This window comes from Erythrolamprus reginae, chromosome 1 (assembly GCF_031021105.1).
Source record: "Erythrolamprus reginae isolate rEryReg1 chromosome 1, rEryReg1.hap1, whole genome shotgun sequence".
In the NCBI taxonomy this organism is placed as follows: domain Eukaryota; kingdom Metazoa; phylum Chordata; class Lepidosauria; order Squamata; family Dipsadidae; genus Erythrolamprus; species Erythrolamprus reginae.
The window spans coordinates 245,452,565-245,462,004 of NC_091950.1; positions in this window are offsets into that span (position 1 = coordinate 245,452,565).

Consider the following 9,440-nt stretch of genomic DNA (forward strand, 5'->3'; position numbering starts at 1 on the left):
TGTGCGGGTATGAGATTTCAGTGATTTTTTTTGCTTCTGTGCATGCGTGGAAGCAAAAAACAAACAAACCCAAATCTCTCATGTGTGCACATCCCTTTGTGAGCTTTTGCTTCCTGCGCATGCACAGAAGCAATATCTTGCTTGGGCATAAGCACGTGCACCCCTGAGATGTGAAGCTGTATGCACAGCGCACCAGAAGCAGCAACACCCGCCTGCCCCCATCCCTATAGAATCCGATGACTTCACCTTGGCAGTTCACTTGGGGCAGTGATGGCGAAGCTATGGCACGGGTGCCACAGATAATAATAATTAATAATAATTTATTAGATTTGTATGCCGCCTCTCTCCGAAGACTCGGGGCGGCTCACAACAATAATAAAAAACAATATTACAGTGGAACAAATCTAATATTAAAAAAGAAAAGACATATAAAATCCCATCATTTAAAACCATACAACACATACATAAAATATCTGCCATATCTGCTGGCATGTGAGCTGTTGCCCTAGCTCAGCTCCAACATGCATGTGTGTGCCAGTCAGCTGATTTTTGGATCGCACAGAGGCTCTGGGAGGGCGTTTTTGGCTTCCAGAGATTCTCCGGAGGGATAGTGGAGGGCGTTTTTACCCTTTCCTGGCTTCAGGAAGCCTGGGGAGGGCAAAACACGAACCCACTGGACCCATGAGAAGTTGGAAAACAGGCCTTTCCCAGACTCCAGATGGCCTCCAGGAAGCCGGGGAAGCTGTTTTTGCCCTCCCCAGGCATTGAATTATGTGTGTGGGCAGTCACGCATGCACGATAGCGAGCGTGCACACTCTTTCGGCACCCGAGGAAAAAAAAGTTCACCATTGCTGACTTGGGGGAACCAGGCAGCTGCATTGCAAATGAAGGCGAGGGAAATGGAAACAGATTTCCCTGGGCTTCAAATGGAAAGCTGCCTTGCCTCCCAAAGATTGGATTGAAAAAAACCCCAGATTCTGAGATTTGGTGTGTGTGTGTGTGTCTGTGTGTGCGTGCAGAAATAGACGTCTCAGCTTTAAGATGCCTTTGATCCTTTGGCTGGAGGGCTGGAATGGCAGATGTATTTCCACCATGCTTGCTAGGCTGATGGAATGGCATTGGCTGCCAAGGAATAGAATTATGGGACAGACATGGGAAGCACAGGGGAAGGAGCTCATCCATCATCTGCTGGACTTTCTTTATGTCAGGGGCCTTCAAACTTGGTAACTTTAAGACGTGTGGACTTCAACATAGCTGGCTGGAGAATTCTGGGAGTTGAAGTCCACAAGTCTTAAAGCCTCCCAGAGACCAATTAGATCACAAGGAGTTGGCCTCCTCCAGGTCCCCTCGAATAAATGATGCAGATTGACGGGCCCGCGAGGGAGAGCCTTCTCTGTGGCTGCCCTGACCTTATGGAACCAACTACCTCCCGATGTACATACTGCTCCCACCCTTCTGTCCTTCCAAAAGGCTGTGAAGACCTGAATTTGCTGACAAGCCTGGGGACCGTGAATACAACTTCTTATCATGTCTGATCTGTAACTGATTCTGTATGTATGTGGTTTTGATTGGATAGTTCATTAGAATTTATTATGGGCTTTACTGTTCTTTTACAAATTTTTGACTTTGTTTATTGTATGTATTGTTTACCGTTGTAACCCACCCTGAGTCCCATTGCGATTGGGTGGCATAGAATTTAAATTAAATTAAAAAATTAAATTAAATTAAAAAATTAAATTAAATTAAAAAATCAAATTAAATTAAAAAATTAAATTAAATTAAAAAATTAAATTAAATTAAAAAATTAAATTAAATTAAATTAAAAATTAAATTAAAAATTAAATTAAAAATTAAATTAAATTAGATTAGATTAGATTAGATTAGATTAGATTAGATTAGATTAGATTAGATTAGATTAAATTAAATTAAATTAAATTAAATTAAATTAAATTAAATTAAATTAAATTAAATTAAATTAAATTAAATTAAATTAAATTAAATTAAATTAAATTAAATTAAATTAAATTAAATTAAATTAAATTAAATTAAATTAAATTAAATTAAATTAAATTAAATTAAATTAAATTAAATTAAATTAAATTAAATTAAATTAAATTAAATTAAATTAAATTAAATTAAATTAAATTAAATTAAATTAAATTAAATTAAATTAAATTAAATTAAATTAAATTAAATTAAATTAAATTAAATTAAATTAAATTAAATTAAATTAAATTAAATTAAATTAAATTAAATTAAATTAAATTAAATTAAATTAAATTAAATTAAATTAAATTAAATTAAATTAAATTAAATTAAATTTGGAGACTTGTGGACTGGAAGAATTCTGGGCATTGAAGTCCACAAGTCTTAAAGTTGCCATGTTTGGAGACCCTTGCTTGCTCTATGTATTCAACACTGAGTCCTACGGGATTGGGCAGCACAGAAGTCAAACAAACAAACAAACAAACAAACAAACAAACAAACAAACAAACAAAGACAACTTAAAACTTCTCCCCATCCTGATGGACTTTGGGCAGCAAAGAAGAACCAAAAAGTCTGTCAGTCAGTTTCACAAAAGTAAAATGAACACAGGTAGTCCTCGACTTACCACAGTTTGTTTAGTGTCATTTCAAAGTTCACAACGGCATGGAAAAGAGAGGGAGTTGGGACCGTTTTTCCCACTTTACAACTGTTGTTTCCTCCCCACAGTCATGTGATCCAAATTCAGACTCAGCAACTGACTCCTATTTATGGCGGTTGCAGAGTCACGGAGTCATGTTATATGCTTTTGCGACAAAAGAGCCGGGATGGCGCAGCAGGTAGAGTGCTGTACTGCAGGCTACTGAAGCTGACTTGTAGATCTGAAGGTCAGCGGTTCAAATCTCATCACTGGCTCAAGGTTGACTCAGCCTTCCATCCTTCCGAGGTGGGTAAAATGAGGACCCAGTTTGTGGGGGCAATAGCCTAGCTCTGTTAAAAAAGTGCTATTGCTAACATGTTGTAAGCCGCCCTGAGTCTAAGGAGAAGGGCGGCATAAAAATTGAATAAATAAATAAATAAATAAATAAATAAATAAATGAGGAAGCCAGATTCACCTCACAGCCATTTTGCTAACTGAATGACTGCAGCGATTCACTTAACAATGGGTGCAAGAAAGGTTGTAAAATGGGACAAAATTCACTTCACTGTCTCGTTCATCAACAACGATACTGAGCTCAATTGCGGTCGTAAATTTTTTTGGGGGGGCAATAAGTTTTTATTTTATTTTATAACATACAAAAATCCCAATTTCAATCGAACAGTGTGTTGTCTGGGTACAAATCATTTTAGGAAATAATCAGAGTGTTTACAACAATATTCATTGCATTAACATCAATTGTAATAATATTCATAATAATAACTATAATGTTTGTTTATCCAATTTAACATACCGTATTTTTCAGAGTATAAGACGCAGCTTAGTTCTAGGAGAGGAAAAAGGGAGGGAGGGGGAAAAATCTGCCTACCAGGTATTTATCTGGCTAGCATCCTTGGTCTGTTCAGGTTCAGTATATCATTTTATCCCCTGGTTAGAGCTGAAAAACACCCCTTCTTTGGAGGGAGTAGCAATGAAAACAAACCTGAAAAGTCTTAGGGCAGGAAAAAACCTTATTTGGAGTAGCAATGAGAAAGCCTGAAATCCAGGAAGATCGTTACTACCTGGGAAAAAAAAGCTTGGGAAAAAGTTACATTTGGAGTATAAGATGCACCCAATCTTTCAGCCTCTTTTGTGGTGGGGAGGGAAGATACATCTTATACTCTGAAGACGGGGGTGGGCTGCCCGGACAGGGGAGAACGCAGTGGGGTAGCGAAAATGGAGCTCCACCCCAGAGCACCCAATTTGCACTGAAAGATGTTGAAAGAAAATGCAGGGTGTCCTGCATAAGCCACATAAAAATTTTGGTAGCCCTTTACTGTCCAAAGAATACGGTACCTCTTAAATTGTGGCTGTTAATTGAGGATTCCCTGGACCACCTCTTTCCCCTGATGACCTCTGCAGTCAACTCGGGCCAAAAGTCTGATGAAACAACATGCATATATTTCTTAACTTCTGAAAAGCAGCAGGGTCTCTGGGGCTTATCACAGAGAAAGCCCCTCCAAACCATCAGCCCAAGCTCGGGTGCCAAATGCTATCCTGTTATTGGCAGATACATTGGGATAAATATAATCTCCTGTTAATCCCATGCAATTAGAAACATAGAAACATAGAAGACTGACGGCAGAAAAAGACCTCATGGTCCATCTAGTCTGCCCTAATACTATTTCTTGTATTTTATCTTACAATGGATATATGTTTATCCCAGGCATGTTTAAATTCGGTTACTGTGGATTTACCAACCACGTCTGCTGGAAGTTTGTTCCAAGGATCTACTACTCTTTCGGTAAAATAATATTTTCTCATGTTGCCTTTGATCTTTCCCACAACTAACTTCAGATTGTGTCCCCTTGTTCTTGTGTTCACTTTCCTATTAAAAAACACTTCCCTCCTGAACCCTATTTAACCCTTTAACATATTTAAATGTTTCGATCATGTCCCCCCTTTTCCTTCTGTCTTCCAGACTATACAGATTGAGTTCATTTAGTCTTGCCTGATACGTTTTATACTTAAGACCTTCCACCATTCTTGTAGCCCGTCTTTGGACCCGTTCAATTTTGTCAATATCTTTTTGTAGGTGAGGTCTCCAGAACTGAACACAGTACTCCAAATGTGGTCTCACCAGCGCTCTGTATAAGGGGATCACAATCTTCCTCTTCCTGCTTGTTATGCCTCTAGCTATGCAGTCAAGCATTCTACTTGCTTTTCCTACCGCCTGACCACACTGCTCACCCATTTTGAGACTGTCAGAAATCACTACCCCTAAATCCTTCTCTTCTGAAGTATTTGCTAACACAGAACTGCAAATGCAATACAGTGATCCCTCTATTATCGCGAGGGTTCCGTTCCAAGACCCCTCGCGATAATCGATTTTTCGGGATGTAGTGGTGCGGAAGTAAAAACACCATCTGCGCATGCGCGCCCCTTTTTCCATGGCCGCGCATGCGCAGATGGTGTTTTTACTTCCGCACCTGGGAAGACCCAGCAGCTGAGGAGCCGCCTGCCTGCCCGCTTGTCCGCCGCTTGTCCGCTTGTCCGGCCGCCGCTTTTCCGCTTGTCCGGCCGCTGCTTTTCCGCTTGTCCGGCCGCCGCTTTTCCACCGCTTGTCCGCCCACCGCAGCTGATCTGCTCGGCAGCGCAGTAGCAGCGAGGAGCCGAAGATGGGGTTTCCCCGTTGCTCACGCAAAGGGGAAACCCCATCTTCGGCTCCTCGCTGCTACTGTGCTGCCGAGCAGATCAGCTGGTGGGCAGCCGAAGGAACCTTCCCTGGGTGCCGCCCGCCGCTCGAGAGCAAGAGGGGGAGAGATAGAGAAAGAGAGAGAAGGAAAGAAAGAGATGAGAGAGGGAGGAAGAGAGTGTGAGAGAGGAAGAAGCAAGATAGAGAAAGAGAGAGAGAAAGAAAGATGAGAAAGGAAGGGAGTGACGTCATCGGGTGAAAAAATCGCGATATAGCGTTTCGCAAAGATCAAGATCGCGAAACTCGGGGGATCACTATACTCAGATTGGGGATTCCTTTTCCCCAAGTGCATTATTTTACATTTGGAAACATTAAATTGCAGTTTCCATTGCTTTGACCATTTATCTAGCAAAGCTAAATCATTTACCATATTACAGACCCCTCCAGGAATATCAACCCTATTGCACACTTTAGAGTCATCGGCAAATAGGCAAACCTTCCCTACCAGACCTTCCCCTATGTCACTCACAAACATATTAAAAAGAATAGGACCCAGAACAGACCCTTGTGGTACACCGCTTGTAACCTGTCTCTGCTCAGAATACTCGCCATTAACAATAACTCTCTGTTGTCTATGCTTCAGCCAGCTTGAAATCCACTGAACTATCCAGGGATTAAGTCCAATCTTCACTAATTTATCCATCAGCTCTTTATGTGGAACCGTATCAAAGGCTTTGCTGAAGTCCAGATAGGCAATATCCACGGCACCACCTTGATCCAACACCTTTGTGACATAGTCAAAGAAATCAATGAGATTAGTCTGACATGATTTGCCTTCAGTAAAGCCATGCTGATTTGGGTCCAATAAGTTATTGTTTTTTAGGTGCTGATTTATCCTCTTTTTGAGTAGAGTCTCCATCATTTTAACTACAACTGATGTCAAGCTAACTGGCCTGTAGTTACCAGCTTCTTCTCTACTGCCCTTCTTGTGGATAGGCACAACACTGGCCATTCTCCAATTCTCAGGAACATCTCCTGTTAACAGGGATTGGTTAAACAAATCAGTCAGGGGGGTAGCAATGACAGATCTGAGTTCTTTAAGAACTCTGGGGTGGATGCCATCTGGACCCATTGCCTTATTTATCTTTAATCGTTCAAGTTCTTCTAAGACATCGGCTTCTAAGATCACTGGAGCTGAATCCGTACAGCTGGAAGCAATGCTATATCCCCCTATAGTATTATTTTGTAAGGTGTCTTTTGAGAAAACTGAACAGAAGTAGCTATTGAATGGTCAGCGATCTCCTTATTCCCATCAATGCATGTATTATTCCCGGTACTAAGCTTTTTGATGCTGCAGTTTTTCTTCTTCCTATCACTAATATATCTGAAGAAGGTTTTATCCCCCTTCTTTTCAGATTTTGCAATTTCTTCCTCTTTTGAGGCTTTAGCAGCATATATTATCTGTTTCGCCTCCTTCTGTCTCATTTTATACACCTCTCTATCAGCTATACTTCCAGACTCTTTATACCTCCTATAGGCAGCCTTTTTTTCATTGACTATAGCCCTTACATCATTGCTAAACCATAGCGGTTTCTTCTTCCTTTTACCTTTAGTTATTTGCTTTACATAAAGTCTTGTGGCTTTTAAGATGGCCCTTTTTAATACAGTCCACTGGGTGCTCGCTCCTGCCATTTTATCCCTCCCCTTTAATTCATTATTTAAATATTCCCCCATTGCATTAAAATTTGTTTTTCTGAAATCTAATACTTTGGTTGCAGTGTAGGATTGCTCACAATCAGTTTTTACATCAAACCACAAACATAGATGGTCACTGCAACCTAAATTTTCTCCCACCTTGACCTCTGGAACCCAATTCCCATTTATAAAAATAAATCTAGAATATTCTCCCCTCTAGTTGGTGTCTTAACTAGCTGTGCCAGAGCTGCTCCTGTAAAGGCCTCTACTATATTCTTACTTTTGCATGTAAGGGCACTGGGGATATTCCAGTCAACATCAGGCATGTTGAAATCACCCATAACCACAATATCTCCATTTACTGCCATTTGGGTAATTTCATCCACCATCTTGTTGTCATGTTCCTCAGATTGCCCTGGAGGCCTATAGATCACCCCAATTCTAATGACAGAACCGTCTTTATTTTGCATGCAAATCCAGAGGGTCTCCAGATCTTTACATGTATTTTGAATTAGTATTGTTTTTAGACTTTCTTTAACATAAATGGCTACTCCACCTCCCCTTCTCTCTAATCTATCCTTCCTATACAGTGTATATCCTGGTATGGATATTTCCCATTCATTAGAATCCTTAAACCATGTCTCAGTTATGGCAACCAGATCCAAATTATCTCTAGATATTATGGCCATTAACTCACAGAGCTTGTTGCTCAAGCTTTGAGCATTCGTGCACATTACCCGAAGAACATTATTTTCCTTATTAGTTTGACCCTTATCATCAACAACTACATCTATTTTATTTACAGCTCCCTTTTCATAAGCTTCCAGAAACTGATTTATCCTCATTGGTCGGGGACAGAAATCATCCACATCTGGTACATCTCTGTCCCCTTTACCTAGTTTAAATGCCTGTCCAAAAAAGTTCTGAATTCCTCACCGAGCACCTGGGTACCTCTGTATGATGGATGCAAACCATCCCTCTTAAACAACTCCCTATTAGACCACCTACTGACATTATGACTTACATAGCCAAAACCTTCAGCTTTACACCACTGCCTTAACCACACATTAAACTCTCTGATACAAGTTGTTTTATCCTCCTGGCCACAAACCGGTAACACCTCTGAGAAAGTCACTGAATCAGTTATTTTACCCAGCTCCACACTTAGACATTTAAAATCTCTTTTTACTACATTAACATTTCTCTGGGACAAATCATCACAACTTCAACGTTATTACCTTTACTCACAGCCCTGATAATGTTTGTAATCCGCCTCCTGTCCCTGCGGGCAGTGGCTCCTGGGAGACACCTCATCACCTTCACCACATCCTTCCTCTGTCCCAAATCAACACCTCTAACAATCGAGTCACCCACAAGAAAATGTGTCCTCTTTTTATTCCTACTAACTGGACTTGGTTTGGTGTCACTATGCACCTCGTTTACAACAACTTCTCCTTTGAACATCCCCTCATTCTTCGCCTGAGGGGCCTTCCTAATACCTTCAACATCCTTACTATTTAAATCCGCAAGAACATTATAGGAATTGGATACAGAGAGACCAAAATTTCTATGGTTTTGCTCAACTGCACGTAATCTTCCTGAACCAACAGTTGTCCACACAGCCCTCCTCCTCGGGGGGCGCTGTGGAAGTGGAGGCTGCACACATGGCTGCATTACAGCACGTGGCTGGGACAATCTTTCCACTTCTGCCTGCAAGCTACAAACTAAGGACTGCAATCTAGAGATCTCGCCATCTAACCTAGATGTCCTTATGCAAAGAGGGCAGCACCCCAAGTTCCACAAGGTACTACGGAACACAACAGCCAGACAAGTGTTACACTGCACCAAGCCAATCATCTTAACAATGTATTGAAATACAGGTACTTAGCAAGAAAATCAACCCCTATTGCTACCAAACTTTGCTGATTTTGGTTTATAGTTATATAATTCGTGCGCCGCTAGGCGCGCGGGCCACTATTTTCCTCTCCTCTTCCTCTGTGTTCTGAAAGTGCAGTTTAAAATGGCTTTTCTGACCCTTTTATACTTCCCAGTCTAGTCCCCTCCTCCCTGAATTCAATAACACAATCAGCCAATGAAATTTCCCCTTACAGCCAGCTATATACCCTCCTCCTTGAATTCAAGAATACAAACTGTAAACAGCACTATTTTCCTCTCCTCTTCCTCTGTGTTCTGAAACAATTGCAAAATTTTTGCAGTACTGGGGGGAATCATCTGGTTTTTTCCCCTTCCCAAGGCTCTGTTTCTTGTGACAGCTTGTCTAACATACATACATACATACATACATACATACATACATACATACATAAACAAACAAACAAACAAACAAACAAACAAACAAACAAATAAACAAACAAACAAATAATAAAGAGTACCCAATCAATAGCAGCATCTTGAGTCTCCCGCCTGCAG